General features: G+C 44.9%; 1 long non-coding RNA gene across 2 annotated transcripts in view; it reads right to left on the bottom strand.

Annotated features, from left to right (window-relative positions):
• The window catches only part of LOC139228248 (uncharacterized), a 98433-nt gene that overhangs the window by 57019 nt on the left and 26010 nt on the right, over positions 1–15404 (bottom strand). The gene's annotated exons all lie outside the window — the stretch shown is intronic.

Raw genomic sequence — 15404 nt, 5'->3', positions numbered from 1 at the left:
CTTTCCAATAATCACAGAATAAGACGTACAAAATCCCGATGACTCAGCATGACCAACCTCACAAGAGAGCTATTGGTAGGAAATCATTATCTCAATAATATTACTCAGTCGTCCTATGGGCTGTAACTTGGTAATGAATCCTATAAAATGCTACAAATTATTTTAGGCAACCCATTTTTATCACTCTCAAGAGGCTAATTTTGCCACTTCTTCCAAAGGTAGCTGTGCCACAAGTGGCAAATATAAACAACTGTTGCCTCTGGAGGTGGGCAAGCTGAGTGTGCAACCCATATTCGCAGGCCAGCAATATCGCTTTCACATTACTGGCCTTTATCACCCTTTGGCAGGCAGAAATGAAAGACCCGGTCAAGACACTCAAACAATTGTGCATATGTACTTTGTTTCTACGTTATTATTAGTGTTGTGGAATGAACCCTGCATTGTAAGATGGGCAGGCCACCATGCACCAGCATAGGACTGCTCCCTGAAATTTAGATTTTTGGAGTTTTGTAAAGAAGTCATCCCGACTTACAACCATAGAAATTTACAGCAAAGGAGGAGGATATTCAGCACATCCTGCAGAATGGCAGGCCTCAGAAATACTGCGTAGGGGGTACCGCAAGGTTCTGGGCCCCCAGCTATTTACAATATACATTAATGATTTGGATGAAGGAATTGAATGTAATATCTCCAAGTTTGCAGATGACAATAAGCTGGGTGGCAGTGTGAGCTGTGAGGAGGATGCTAAGAGGCTGCAGGGTGACTTGGACAGGTTAGGTGAGTGGGCAAATGCAAGGCACATGCAGTATAATGTGGATAAATGTGAGATTATCCACTTTGGGGGCAAAAACACGAAGGCAGAATATTATCTGAATGATGACAGATTAGGAAAAGGGGAGGTGCATTGAGACCTGGTGTCATGGTACATCAGTCATTGAAAATTGGCATGTAGGCACAGCAGGTGGTGAAGAAGGCAAATGGCATGTTGGCCTTCATAGCGAAAGGATTTGAGTATAGGAGCAGGGAGGTCTTACTGCAGTTGTACAGGGCCTTGGTGAGGCCACATCTTGAATATTGTGTAAGTTTTGGTCTCCTAATCTGAGGAAGGACATTCTTGCTATTGAGGGAGTGCAGCGAAGGTTCACCAAACTGATTCCTGGGATGGCAGGACTGACATATGAAGAAAGACTGACTTGACGAGGCTTTTATTCACTGGAATTTAGAAGAATGAGAAGGGATCTCATGGAAACATATAAAATTCTGACGGGATTGGACAGGTTAGATGCAGGAAGAATGTTCCCGATGTTGGGGAAGTCCAGAACCAGGGGTCACAGTCTAAGGATAAGGGGTAAGCCATTTAGGACAGAGATGAGGAGAAACTTCTTCACTCAGAATTGTGAACTTGTGGAATTGTTGAGGCCAGTTCATTAGATATAGGGAGTTAAATATGGCCCTTACGGCTAAAGGGATCAAGGGGTATGGAGAGAAAGCAGGAATGGGGTACTGAAGTTGCATGATCAGCCATGATCATATTGAATAGTGGTGCAGGCTCAAAGGGCTAAATGGCCTACTCCTGCACCTATTTTCTATGTTTCTATATTTCTATGCCTACAGCTGTTTACTGGAGAAGGCCAAAACGAAGGCCACTGGCTCGCTCTTTCTGCAAAACCTTGTATCTTCACCTATTCTAAGTATTCAAAAGTACACAGTTTCACAACTGGTACTATCGAAGGCAGCTCTGCTGAGGTTGAGCCAGAGTGCAAAACAAAGTCATCATGTGAATTGACCAGTTGGGCCCAATGGCCTGTTTCTTTGCTGTAAATTGCATGTGATTGTGAATGGATGCTGAGTAGTATATGTAGTATAGCTCCAAAATGCCACGGATTTGCATCAGTGCATCTATAGCTGTATCCTCTAATTCTCTGCAGAGCTGAATCTGCCAGAATTCCATGTGTCGCTCATTTGCATACCCTCTGGGGAGGTTTCCTACCTTTACTGTGGGAGGTGGCAATGTCGGGACACAAAGCCAGTGCAAGATTAGTCGCTGCACAACTACACAGTTGTTGTGGCATGCTTGTGAAGCAGACCACAAAAATGAAGAGCAAGATGCTCATAATGATGACGAGGAGGAGGAGAGATGGAATTTCTACTTAATTGACTATGAGGATGCCAAAGTTGGCGGAGGATAATGAAGAGGGAGAGGAAGGCACAGTCAAGCCCACCCATGAGTTCTTGGACCAAATTCCTTCCCTGTGTTTCTCTGTCAAAACCCCCTGATCTCACCTCTCTTTCACTCTTATACCCTATTTCTGATAATTTCACTTGGGAGTGAAGTGGTGTTGGGGGCGGTGGGGGAGGTGTGGTGGGGAAATTAGATCATTTTAATAAGGATGTAGCACTGGGCAATCATAGATCAAGAGGAAGCCAGAGGACTGGAGAATGGGTGAGGATGTGCCACTTGCCCAGCAGAGGCTGAGGAGAAGGTTCACTTTGGGCTTGGGTGTTCTTCATGGGTCTGAATAGAAGTGTGCTCTAGGAAAATCATACATAATTGTAGACCAGGAAGTCGGTCTCTGAGAATGTGGAGCAAATGACAACTGTGACTCTAGAGTCTATAGTCACAGCCAGACAACCACTTTACCAATTGAAACCATAAGAAGTAGCCAGGGATCAGTCAGTGCATCTTTCTTCATGGAAGCACAGACTGTTTTGGGTAGCAGTTGGAGACAGAATTAGACAGTTCCTTGCAAGACAGCATCTAGACCCCGGTGGCCAGGATGAAGGTTTTTTCTCTCTCTGTGCTTTCAGAATCTGAAAGCTGGCATTAGATTAACCAGCCTATTGATAAATGGGGGGCAGATTCAGAGCCCAGTGGAATCTTGACAGTAGGAACAGACCTGCCTAAGGCTGCCGTCTCTCAGGATAGCAGCACATGCCAAGCCTCTAGCCTTTCTTCTCAGGAGAGCACCATGCCAGTTATCATCATCATCATAGGCAGTCCCTCGAAATCGGGGAAGACATGCTTCCACTCTAAAAGTGAGTCCTCAGGTGGCTGTACAGTCCAATGCGGGAATTACAGTCTCTGTCACAGATGGGGCAGACACTGGTTGAACTAAAGGGTGGGTGGGGAGTCTGGTTTGCAGCATGCTCCTTCCGCTGTCTTTGCTTGATTTCTACATGCTCTCGACGACGAGACTCGAGGTGCTCAGCGCCCTCCCAGATGCTCTTTCTCCATTTTGGGTGGTCTTGGGCCAGGGATTCCCAGGTGCCGGTGGGGATGTTGCACTTTATCAAGGAGGCTATGAGGGTGTCCTTGAAACGTTTCTTCTGCCCACCTGCCAGTAGCTTGTTGGAAGTGACACCAGGCTGCCTGTGCACAAGCTCCAGGCAAGTAGCCAGGAGCAATCTGGCTTGAGAAGAGGGCCATGCTCAGACCCAAGAACCTTTTGTAGCACAGGAACAGCCAACCACTTCTCCTGATACTGGCCCTCAGATGGCATCAAGGAGAAGCACTAGATTTGGAGAAAGAAAAGCACGTGTTGCCACTTGGTGCCATGGAGCATAGGTGGGCTTCTTTTTGCTTTGGAGTTTTATGTATCTAGATCCCCTGTGGTGGCCTGAAATGATCTTGCATCATAAAAGTCAAGCATATTTGTCATCAACCAAAGCTGTAGATCCTCACACAGTAGGTGGCAGAGCTCCCCATTGCCTCTTTGGTACTATGCGCTGTTCTAATGCACATCTCCTCAATGAGGTCTTCATAGCACCTTTATTGCCCAAATGTTCTTTGAGGCAGTGGGGGGCGGGGGGCAGTGATGAGATAATAAGTGGTGTGGCATAGCCTCCTTAAATACTGTCTCACTTTCCTTTCCTTCATCGTCTCCTGCTATTTCCTCCATGATAATTGCATATAGAAAGAAAAGGAAGATTTACATTTATATAGCGCCTTTCACAACCACCGGATGTCTCAAAGTGCTTTACAGCCAATGAAGAACTTTTGGAGTGTAGTCATGGTAATGTGGGAAACGCGGCAGTCAATTTGCGCACAGCAAGCTCCCACAAACAGCAATGTGATAATGACCAAATAATCAGGTTTGTTTACATTGACTGAGGGATAAATATTGGCCAGGACACCGGGGATAACTCCCCTGCTCTTCTTCGAAATATAAAGGTATGCCCATAGATAATGCCATACTTGGTCCTGAGTAGCCCTATCTGTGGGTGGGGGTGGGTTCAAAATCTCCCAGTGATCTCACAGACCTACAGGCAGTCAAAAGCAAGTCCCGGGCAATCTAGGCTGAAGAATTTGCTGCATGCAGGAATGAGACTTCCTGGGCCAGAGAGATTGATTGGCATTGCATTAACAATGATCATGTTATTAAAATGGGAGTTAGGCTGTTAATTATAAGCTCCAACTTTCTGCGGTGAGGCAGCGGGAGATCGAGCAGTGTTGGTGAGGCAGCATGTGGACATCTATAAAAAGGCCCAGCATGGTGAGTTCGGCGAGAGCCAGCGGGAGATCGAGCAGCGTCAGTGAGGCAGCGTGGGGAGGTCTATAAAACAGCCCAGCGTGGTGAGTTCGGCGAGAGGCGTGCTTGTGCAGCTGCAGCAGGGAGAGAAGGCAAAAAAGTAGAAGGAAATCGAAAGGTGACGTCACAGCCAAGGGGGTAAGTGATTGGCTGGTGATTGGTAAGTAGTTTTTCTTCTTTTCTTTATCAGTAAGTAACATTTAGCATTGTTGTTGCCAATTTAAGTTATCTAAGGGTTAATCATGGCAGGACAGCTCGGACACGTGTCATGCTCATCCTGTACTATGTGGGAAGTCAGGGACGCTTCCGGTGTCCCTGACAACTATGTGTGCGGGAAGTGTATACGCCTCCAGCTCCTGACGGACCGCATTGCGGCACTGGAGCTGCGGGTAGATTCACTCTGGAGCATCCACAATGCTGAGAATGACGTGAATAGCAATTTTAGCGAGTTGGTCTCACCGCAGGTAAAGGGTACACAACCAGATAGTAAATGGGTAACCAGCAGGAAGAGCAGTGCAAGGAAGGTAGTGCAGGGGTCTCCTGCTGTCATCCCCCTGCAAAACAGATACACCGCTTTGGGTACTGTTGAGGGGGATGACTCATCAGGGGGAAGCAGCAGCAGCCAAGTTCATGGCACTGCGAGTCGCTCTGCTGCACAGGAGGGCAGGAAAAAGAGTGGGAAAGCGATAGTGATAGGGGATTCGATTGTAAGGGGAATAGATAGGTGGTTCTGCGGTCACAACCGAGACTCCAGAATGGTATGTTGCCTCCCTGGTGCAAGGGTCAAGGATGTCTCGGAACAGGTGCAGGACATTCTGAAAAGGGAGGGTGAACAGCCAGTTGTCGTGGTGCATACAGGTACCAACGATATAGGTAAAAAACGGGATGAGGTCCTACGAGACGAATTTAGGGAGCTAGGAGCTAAATTAAAAAGTAGGACCTCAAAGGTAGTAATCTCAGGATTGCTACCAGCGCCACGTGCTAGTCAGAGTAGGAATCGCAGGATAGCTCAGATGAATACGTGGCTTGAGGAGTAGTGCAAGAGGGGGGGATTCAAATTCCTGGGACATTGGAACCGGTTCTGGGGGAGAAGGGACAAGTACAAACCGAACGGTCTGCACCTGGGAAGGACCGGAACCAATGTCCTAGGGGGAGTGTTTGCTAGTGCTTAAACTAGGAGTTAAACTAATATGGCAGGGGGAACCTATGCAGGGAGACAGAGGGAAATAAAATGGAGGCAGAAGCAAAAGATAGAAAGGAGAATAGTAAAAGTGGAGGGCAAAGAAACCCAAGGCAAAAAACAAAAAGGGCCACATTACAGAAAAATTCTAAAGGGGCAAAGTGTGTTAAATAGACAAGGCTGAAGGCTCTGTGCCTCAATGTGAGGAGTATTCGGAATAAGGTGGACGAATTAACTGCGCAGACAGCAGTTAACGGATATGATGTAATTGGCATCACAGAGACATGGCTCCAGGGTGACCAAGGCTGGGAACTCAACATCCAGGGGTATTCAACATTTAGGAAGGATAGGCAGAGAGGAAAAGAAGGCGGGGTGGCGTTGCTGGTTAAAGAGGAAATTAATGCAATAGTAAGGAGGGACATTAGCCTGGATGATGTGGAATCGGTATGGGTGGAGCTACGGAATTCCAAAGGGATTTAAGGAAAGGTAACTTCGACGGTATGAGACGTGAATTGGCTAGAATAGACTGACAAACGATACTAAAAGGGTTGACGGTGGATAAGCAATGGCAAACATTTAAAGATCACATGGATGAACTTCAGCAGATGTACATCCCTGTCTGGAGTAAAAATAAAACGTGGAAGGTGGCTCAACCATGGCTAACAAAGGAAATTAAGGATAGTGTTAAAGCCAAGGAAGAGGCATATAAATTGGCCAGAAAAAGCAACAAACCTGAGGACTGAGAGAAATTTAGAATTCAACAGAGGAGGACTAAGGGTTTAATTAAGAGGGAGAAAATACAGTACGAGAGGAAGCTTGCAGGGAACATAAAAACTGACTGCAAAAGCTTCTAAAGGGGAGGTGCAATGAGACCTGGGTGTCATGGTACATCAGTCATTGAAGGTTGGCATGCAGGTACAACAAGCGGTTAAGAAAGCAAATGGCGAGGGGATTTGAGTACAGGGGCAGGGAGGTGTTACTACAGTTGTACAGGGCCTTGGTGAGGCCACACCTGGAGTATTGTGTACAGTTTTGGTCTCCTAACTTGAGGAAGGACATTCTTGTTATTGAGGCAGTGCAGCGAAGGTTCACCAGACTGATTCCCAGGATGGCGGGACTGACATATCAAAAAAGACTGGATCAACTGGAGTTCAGAAGAATGAGAGGGGATCTCATAAAAACGTTTAAAATTCTGACGGGTTTAGACAGGTTAGATGCAGGAAGAATGTTCCCAATGTTGGGGAAATCCAGAAGCAGGGGTCACAATCTAAGGATAAGGGGTAAGCCATTTAGGACCAAGATAAGGAGAAACTTCTTCACCCAGAGAGTGGTGAACCTGTGGAGTTCTCTACCACAGAAAGTTGTTGAGGCCAATTCACTAAATATATTCAAAAAGGAGTTAGATGTAGTCCTTACTACTTGAGGGATCAAGGGGTATGGCGAGAAAGCAGGAATGGGGTACTGAAGTTGCATGTTCAGCCATGAGCTCATTGAATAGCGGTACAGGCTCGAAGGGCTGAATGGCCAACTCCTGCACCTATTTTCTATGTTTCTATGTTTCTATAAATATGTGAAGAGAAAAAGATTAGTGAAGACAAATGTAGGTGTCTTGCAGTTGGATTCAGGTGAATTTATCATGGGGAACAAAGAAATGGCAGACCAATTGAACAAATACTTCGGTTCTGACTTCACGAAGGAAGACACAAATAACCTTCCGAATCTATGAGGGGACAGTGGGTGTAGTGAGAAGGAGGAACTGAAGGATATCATTATTAGGTGGGAAATTGTGTTAGGGAAATTGATGGGATTGAAGGCCGATAAATCCCTGGGGCCTGATAGTCTGTATCCCATAGTACTTAAGGAAGTGGCCCTAGAAATAGTGGATGCATTGGTGATCATTTTCCAACAGTCTATCGACTCTGGATCAGTTCCTATGGACTGGAGGGTAGCTAATTTAACACCACTTTTTAAAAAAGGATGGAGAGAGAAAACGGGTAATTATAGACCAGTTGGCCTTACATCAGTACTGGGGAAAATGTTGGAATCAATCATTAAGGATGAAATAGCAACGCATTTGGAAAGCAGTGACAGGATCAGACCAAGTCAGCATGGATTTATGAAAGGGAAGTCATGCTTGACAAATCTTCTGGAATTTTTTGAGGATGTAACTAGCAGAGTGGACAAGGGAGAACCAGTGGATGTGGTGTATTTGGAATTTCAAAAGGCTTTTGACAAGGCCCCGCACAAGAGATTGGTGTACAAAATCAAAGCGTGTGGTATTGGGGGTAATGTACTGACGTGGATAGAGAACTGATTGGCAGACAGGAAGCAGAGAGTCGGGATAAATGGATCCTTTTCAGAATGGCAGGCAGTGACTAGTGGAGTGCCGCGGGGCTCAATGCTGGGACCCCAGCTATTTACAATACACATTAACAATTAAATGAAGGAATTGAGTGTAATATCTCCAAGTTTGCGGATGACACTAAACTGGGTGGCGGTGTGAGCTGTGAGGAGGATGCTAAGAGGCTGCAGGGTGACTTGGACAGGTTAGGTGAGTGGGCAAATGCATGGCAGATGCAGTAAAATGTGGATAAATGTGAGATTATCCACTTTGGGGGCAAAAACACGAAGGCAGAATATTATCTGAATGGCGGCAGATTAGGAAAAGGGGAGGTGCAACGAGACCTGGGTGTCATGATTCATCAGTCACTGAAAGTGGGCATGAAGGTACCATTACAAATGGTATGTTGGCCTTCATAGCTAGGGAATTTGAGAATAGGAGCAGGCAGGTCTTCCTGCAATTGTACAGGGCCTTAGTGAGGCCTCACCTGGAATATTGTGTTCAGTTTTGGTCTCCTAATCTGAGGAAAGACGTTCTTGCTATTGAGGGAGTGCAGCGAAGGTTCACCAGACTGATTCCAGGGATGGCTGGACTGTCATATGAGGAGAGACTTGATCAACTGGACCTTTATTCACTGGAGTTTAGAAGGATGAGAGGGGATCTCATAGAAATGTATAAGATTCTGACGGGGCTGGACAGCTTAGATGTGGGAAGAAAGTTCCCGATGTTGGGGAAGTCCAGAACCAGGGGACATAGTCTTAGGATAAGGGGTAGGCCACTTAGGACGGAGATGAGGAGAAACTTCTTCATTCAGAGAGTTGTTAACCTATGGAATTCCCTGCCGTAGAGAGTTGTTGATGCCAGTTCATTGGATATATTCAAGAGGGAGTTAGATATGGCCCTTACGGCTAAGGGGATCAAGGGTATGGAGAGAAAGCAGGAAAGGGGTACTGAGGGAATGATCAGCCATGATCTTATTGATTGGCGGTGCAGGCTCCAAGGGCCGAATGGCCTACTCCTGCACCTATTTTCTATGTTTCTATGTTTCTATGTTTCTAATGGGTAATTAATGTGCAAATGCAGCAATGGAGAGCCTAAGGGCAAGATGCCGTTTTGTGCAAAGCAAATGGCAGTGCGGCATGAACCAATCAGCAAGTTTTGGATATTTGCAACTCGTGGCGTATCTCACCCTTCCCTGAACTTGCTGGCTGATGTGCACATTAATAATGGCGCCGTGAACTCACCAGTATTTTTGCAGGAAGATTTGGCCCCTGATAATGTATTGGATGGCTGGGAACTTGGTGCATGGATCGTGGAAAAGGCGAAAAAAATGTGGAAATTCGGTGGATCGTTTTTTGGGGTCGTGAAAGTCAGAAACTGGTCATAACAGTCCCGTCATGAGTACTTATCCTGATTTTGCACCAAAGATACAATGAAAATGGTGTGTAATTTTGGTCCGATACTTTTTCAGTCTATGATTAAGGAGTCTGCTGTGCACGATGTATGCGGTTCTAATCGAATCACGAATAGAAATAAATTGATACCATGCTGCGAACAACAAATTGCACAGGGAAGACAGAAGAAAAAATTGATGAAAATCTGCAGAAAAGTGCCTCTATGTGCATTAATATTTTTCCTGTATGATTACCAATAAAATTCTTTTGAATAGGTGCCAATTGCTAACTGTGAGAATGCTGTTTGGTAATTTAATTTCCTTTATAGTCCAACAGGCAATTTAAATATCTACTCAACCAGATTATTTATCTGTGCGAAAATTAGGGCACTGCACTATCAAATGAGTCAATGTTTAGAGCGCAACATTATTTTCAAATATTAAACAGTGTGGTCACGGCCGAGTGCAGCAAGGCATATTGGCCAACGGGAACTGAAGCGCGATAAACGCTATATTTATGACAATGAAGAACTAATGTCACACAGTATGCACTGCAAAACTTAAATACAAAGTTTCACCAAAGCTTAACATGAAGGAATTTCACAAGATTGAAGAAAAACTGAGGCCCTCCAGCTCAAAATCGCTGATTGATATTCACACGGCTGTATTGGCCATGTTACATCGCAGTCACATAACCGTATCTATTCGTCTCTCTCTTTAGGTGTAACTGTTCAATCATCATCATCATCATAATAGGCAGTCACTCGGAATCGAGGAAGACTTGCTTCCACTCCTGAGTTCTTTGGTGGCTGAACAGTCCAATACGAGAGCCACAGACTCTGTCACAGGTGGGACAGATCGTCGTTGAGGGAAGGGGTGGGTGGGGCTAGTTTGCCGCACGCTCCTTCTGCTGTCTGCGTACGGCAAACCAGTCTGCACTGCTGGCTGGGAGCCTGCTTTAAGGGCCTTTCGGAAAATTGGGTGAGCACTGCCCATTAATGTTAATGGTCACAAAAGCATGGGCAGTATGTACCCAAATTCCTCATAGTTACTGCCAGCAACTTAAGCTCCCTGTCAACAGCACAGGCTCTTAAAATGATCCCTTTGGCACCTTCCCTGCTCGAAAGACCCCTCTGTCCTTGAAAATTACCGCCCCATCTCCAAACTCCCTTTCCTCTCCGAAGTCCTTGAACGTCATGTTGCCTCCCAAATCCACACCCAACTTTCCCGCAATTCCATGTTTGAATCCCTCCAATCCGCTTTCCGCGCCTGCCACAGAATTTTCCAGTCTCAGCACTGATGACCTGTAGCAGGCCCTGAAGTTACGCCTTAATTCTAAACTACTTCCAACAGAGACTAGCCCTCATTATAATGTCATTATTCCAGCACGTTATCGAGTCACATTCTATTTTGTTTGCCACTTGATGTGTATGTAAAGATAAACCCCGGCTTCTATTTGCCACTGATAACCGTATTTTTAAACCCTTCTCACAGTCTCCATCCTCACCTCCGACAATAAGTTTGAGGTGCTCGTGCACTTCTTTGTCTCTAAGTTTGAGACCATCCGTTCGGCTGTCTCTGCCTCTTCCCTTCCTTCCCCTAGCCCACCAGGCCAAACTTCCTTTAAGGATCTCCCCGGCCCTAGCCCTGACTTCACATTTTTCTCCAGTTTCTCTCCGATCTTCCCTCATGACCTCTCCATGCTCATCTTGTCCATGAGACCCACTTCCTGCTCCCTTGACCCTATTCCCACCAAACTGCTGACCACCCAACTTCCTTTTCTGGCTCTGATGTTAGCTGACATTATTAACAGTTCTCTCTTCTCAGGTTCTGTCCCCCTCGCCCTCAAATCTGCTACCATCACCCCTCTCCTCAAAAAAAACAACTCTTGACCCTTCTGTCCTTGAAAATTACCGCCCCATCTCCAAACTCCCTTTCCTCTCCAAAGTCCTTGAACGTCATGTTGCCTCCCAAATCCACGCCCATCTTTCCCGCAATTCCATGTTTGAATCCTTCCAATCCGCTTTCCGCGCCTGCCACAGTACTGAAATGGCTCTCATCAAAGTCACAAATGACATCCTTTGTGACTGTGACAAAGGCAAACTATTCCTCCTTGTCCTTCTTGACTTGTTTGTAGCCTTTGACACGGTTGACCACTCCATTCTCCTCCAACGCCTCTCCACCGTCATCCAGTTGGGTGGGACTGCACTTGCTTGGTTCCATTCTTATCGATCTAATCGTAGCCAGAGAATCACCTGCAATAGCTTCTCTTCCCACCTCCGCCTCGTTACCTCTGGTGTCCCCCAAGGATCTATCCTTGGCCTCAACCTATTTCTCATCTACACGTTGCCCCTTATCGACATCATCTGAAAACACAGCATCAGTTTCCACATGTATGCTGACTGCACCCAGCTCTAACTCACTATCACTTCTTTTGACCCCTCCACGGTCTCTAAATTTCCAAACTGCTTGTCCGACATCCAGTTCTGGATGAGCAGAAATTTTCTCCAATTGAACATTGGGAAGACCGAAACCATTGTTTTTGGTCCTCGCCATAAACTCCATTCCCTAGGCACTGATTCCATCCCTCTCCCCAACCTCTGTCTGAGGCTGAACCACACTTCACAAACCTGGTGTCATATTTGACCCTGAAGCGACCACATATCCATAGCATAACTAAGACCGCCTATTTCCATTTCTCTAACATCGCCAGTCTCTACCCTTGCCTCAACTCATCCGCTGCTGAAGCCGTCTTCCATTCCAAGTCTTCCTCTAGACTTTACTATTCCAATGCACTGCTGGCTGGCCTCCCATATTCTATCCTACGTAAACTTGAGATCATCCAAAACTCAGCTGCCCGTGTCCTAACTCGTACCAAGTCCCACTCACCCATCACCTCTGTGCTCGCTGACTACATTGGCTCCTGGTTATGCAACACCTCCATTTCAAAATTCTCATCCTTGTTTTCAAATCCCTCCATGGCCTCACCCCTCCCTATCTCTGTAATCTCCTCCAGCCCCACAACCCCCGCCGAGATGTCTGCGCTCCTCTAACTCTGCCATCTTGAGCATTCCTGATTATAATTGCTGAACCATTGGTGGCCGTGCCTTCCGCTGCCGAGGCCTTATCTCTGGAATTCCCTGCCTAAACCACCTCCGCCTCTCTACCTCTCTTTCCTCCCTCAAGACGCTCCATAGAAACTACCTCTTTGACCAAGCTTTTGGTCACCTGCCCTAATTTCTTCTTCCGTGTTAAATTTTTATCTCAAAGTACTCCTGTGAAGCGCCTTGGGACATTTCACTACATTAAAGGTGCTATTTAAATACAAGTTGTTGTTATTGTTATTATTGTTGTTACCAACAACTTTCCAGACAGTATCAATCTCAACACCTGAACAACATGCCCTCAGTATCTCATCATAAACAGCCACCATGTCACTTCTCTTGTTCTAGCTTAAGTCCTTCTGATTTGTCATTGTTTTTGTCTAGATATGTTGACTGACTGATGCAAGACATCCTTCCAAAATAAACTGTTATTTAATATTGCCTCACATATAACAAACACAAATAAGATACAATTATGTAGCTGCATGATGCAACTTTGTGGGAAAATATGTCAATTTAACTTGAATCTGTATAACGTGCTGTTGACGTGGACTGAATGGCAATGTGTATATAAGCTTTTGTATCATTGGAAATAGTAATCATTTTTTACAGTGTCTGCAAACAAAATGAGTCTGTTACCCAGGTTAATTTCCCTTGTGTATCTCCCCGACAATGTTTAATGACCAATTCTTTTGTCTCAAATGATCTGTGCAAACATTTCAGAAATAGAATATGATAGTTCTCATGGTAACCTTAGGGTGAGTATTCATACAAAGTTATTAGGGACTGGTTAGTGATGTAAAGAAATGAAATTACTGTCTGAGTAATATCTGCAGGGAGGCAGAGAATTATATAAAGTTGTGCCCTTACAAGTTTTTTCATTTTTCAGTGTTATATCATGCTATACTTTTTGGGTGTTAACAAATATAATATAGACCGTTTAATCAATGCATGTAACATGATTAGCCATGGATTGTACTTTGTGAATTCAGGATTACCATTGATTGTGTCCCTTCTGCTCTATTCAAACCTAGAGAAAGGATCATATTGAACACAAAGAACTGAGACATACTGTAACATGCCTGCTAATCTCCATTACAGTCTTCCAAATTTGAACATGCAACTCAGGATCACACATGTTGACACCATTACAGTTCAGTTGTCAACAGAAGTCAAATGTTATTTATACAAAGGTTTGGACCTAATTACAAGCGAGATGTTGCCATATTTATATGCAGAGGACAGCATGTCTGGAGCTAGAAGTTAAATAGAAATAAAATATGAAAAGCAATTTGAAAGGTTCATGCTGCGGCAGACATAGCATGTGGTGAATTACAAATTTGTCAGGGCATCTGACGTGGTGAGATGGGGACAGGGCTTTTAGTGCAGGTTGAGCCTGTGTTCACAGGAATATGTGAAATCAGGGCTACAGTGTTACAACCCTCTAGCTGAGCGGTGCTCTCATGAGCATGCCTCTCCACTGAGAATTACACAGCTTTGTTCTTGAGTTGAACATGTATTCGTTATAGTTTATAAAAATGTTTCCAATTCTTCTACGGTGACATGAGAAGTGCATTGAATCCGTTGATTCGTTTTGAGGAGGCATATTAAAACTTGCTGATGAAGAATTCTGGTGTTTTAGAAAGGTGAACTAATCATTTCTCCCACGCCCCTGAAAGTTAATTTGTTCAAAAAGTATGTGTCAAGGCAAAGTACAAAGTAATATAGAGCTCCCCCTAGTGGACCACTGCTCCACCTAGGGAACTACTGTGGTAGTGCAATTGCTGATGTAAATACAATAAAAGGTCGGAATATATCACATACATATCATTTCACTTTGCGCAGCTTCCTGTCCTTGCTCCATTATCTACTATCCAGATGTCTCCCTGTGCTATGACCTTGTCCTACTTGTGTGAATTTAGCCCGGGTCGAAATCACTTCACATGCCTAGAGAGGGAATTATAATCAAGGTGATGTGTAAATGGTTGAGACATTTTTAATGTTTTAAATATTTATGATAAATTTGGCTGCGGTTGAGGTTTTCTTACAAAGAGGCAACTTTCCCTTGCTAGCTTCGCAGTGTTATTGGCTGCCAGCTCGCTTACCCCATCTCCACTCCTTCCATCTACAGTACGTATTCACTGACTGATTTTTAAACGTCTATTCTGTCACGCACACCTCATCTCCAGTCACTTGCTCACCCACGCAGAAGCAGCCTTGGCCTGTTTCCTCATGGGGATTAACTCTGTCACTGCTTTGTTAACGACACCAATTTCATTTTTTTTCTTCCTGTGCAATATTTTTTCTGAATCAATGATGCCTACCACAAGAAGCAGCTTTTGAAAAACCTACGATTTAGATCCATTTGAGCTGTATTGAAATGGAGCGCTTACGGAATCTCATTAAAATTGTCAGCTTGCTTCTGTTGACAATCCAGCGTTCCACTCACTCACCAAAAACCGATAATGTTCAATATGCATCAGCTGTTATTGTTCAGTGCTGACCACACCTGTGATTTTACATGTTGAGCATATTATTTGAAGCACTCAGTTAAGCACTCAGTGGGAAAAGCACGAGGTGTGCTGGAGTCAGGAGTTAGCAACCTGGCATGAGGAAGCATGGAGAATAGCAAGGCACTAATAGAAACATAGAAACATAGAAAATAGGTGCAGGAGTAGGTCATTCGGCCTTTCGAGCCTGCACCACCATTCAATAAGATCATGGCTGATCATTCCCTCAGTACCCCTTTCCTGCTTTCTCTCCATACCCTTGGATCCCTTTAGCCGTAAGGGCCATATCTAACTCCCTCTTGAATATATCCAATGAACTGGCATCAACAACTCTCTACGGCAGGGAA

Source organism: Pristiophorus japonicus, chromosome 17, assembly GCF_044704955.1.
Source record: "Pristiophorus japonicus isolate sPriJap1 chromosome 17, sPriJap1.hap1, whole genome shotgun sequence".
NCBI lineage: Eukaryota > Metazoa > Chordata > Chondrichthyes > Pristiophoridae > Pristiophorus > Pristiophorus japonicus.
Note: the sequence above shows the minus strand (reverse complement) of the source record. Positions and strands in the feature narration are given on the sequence as shown.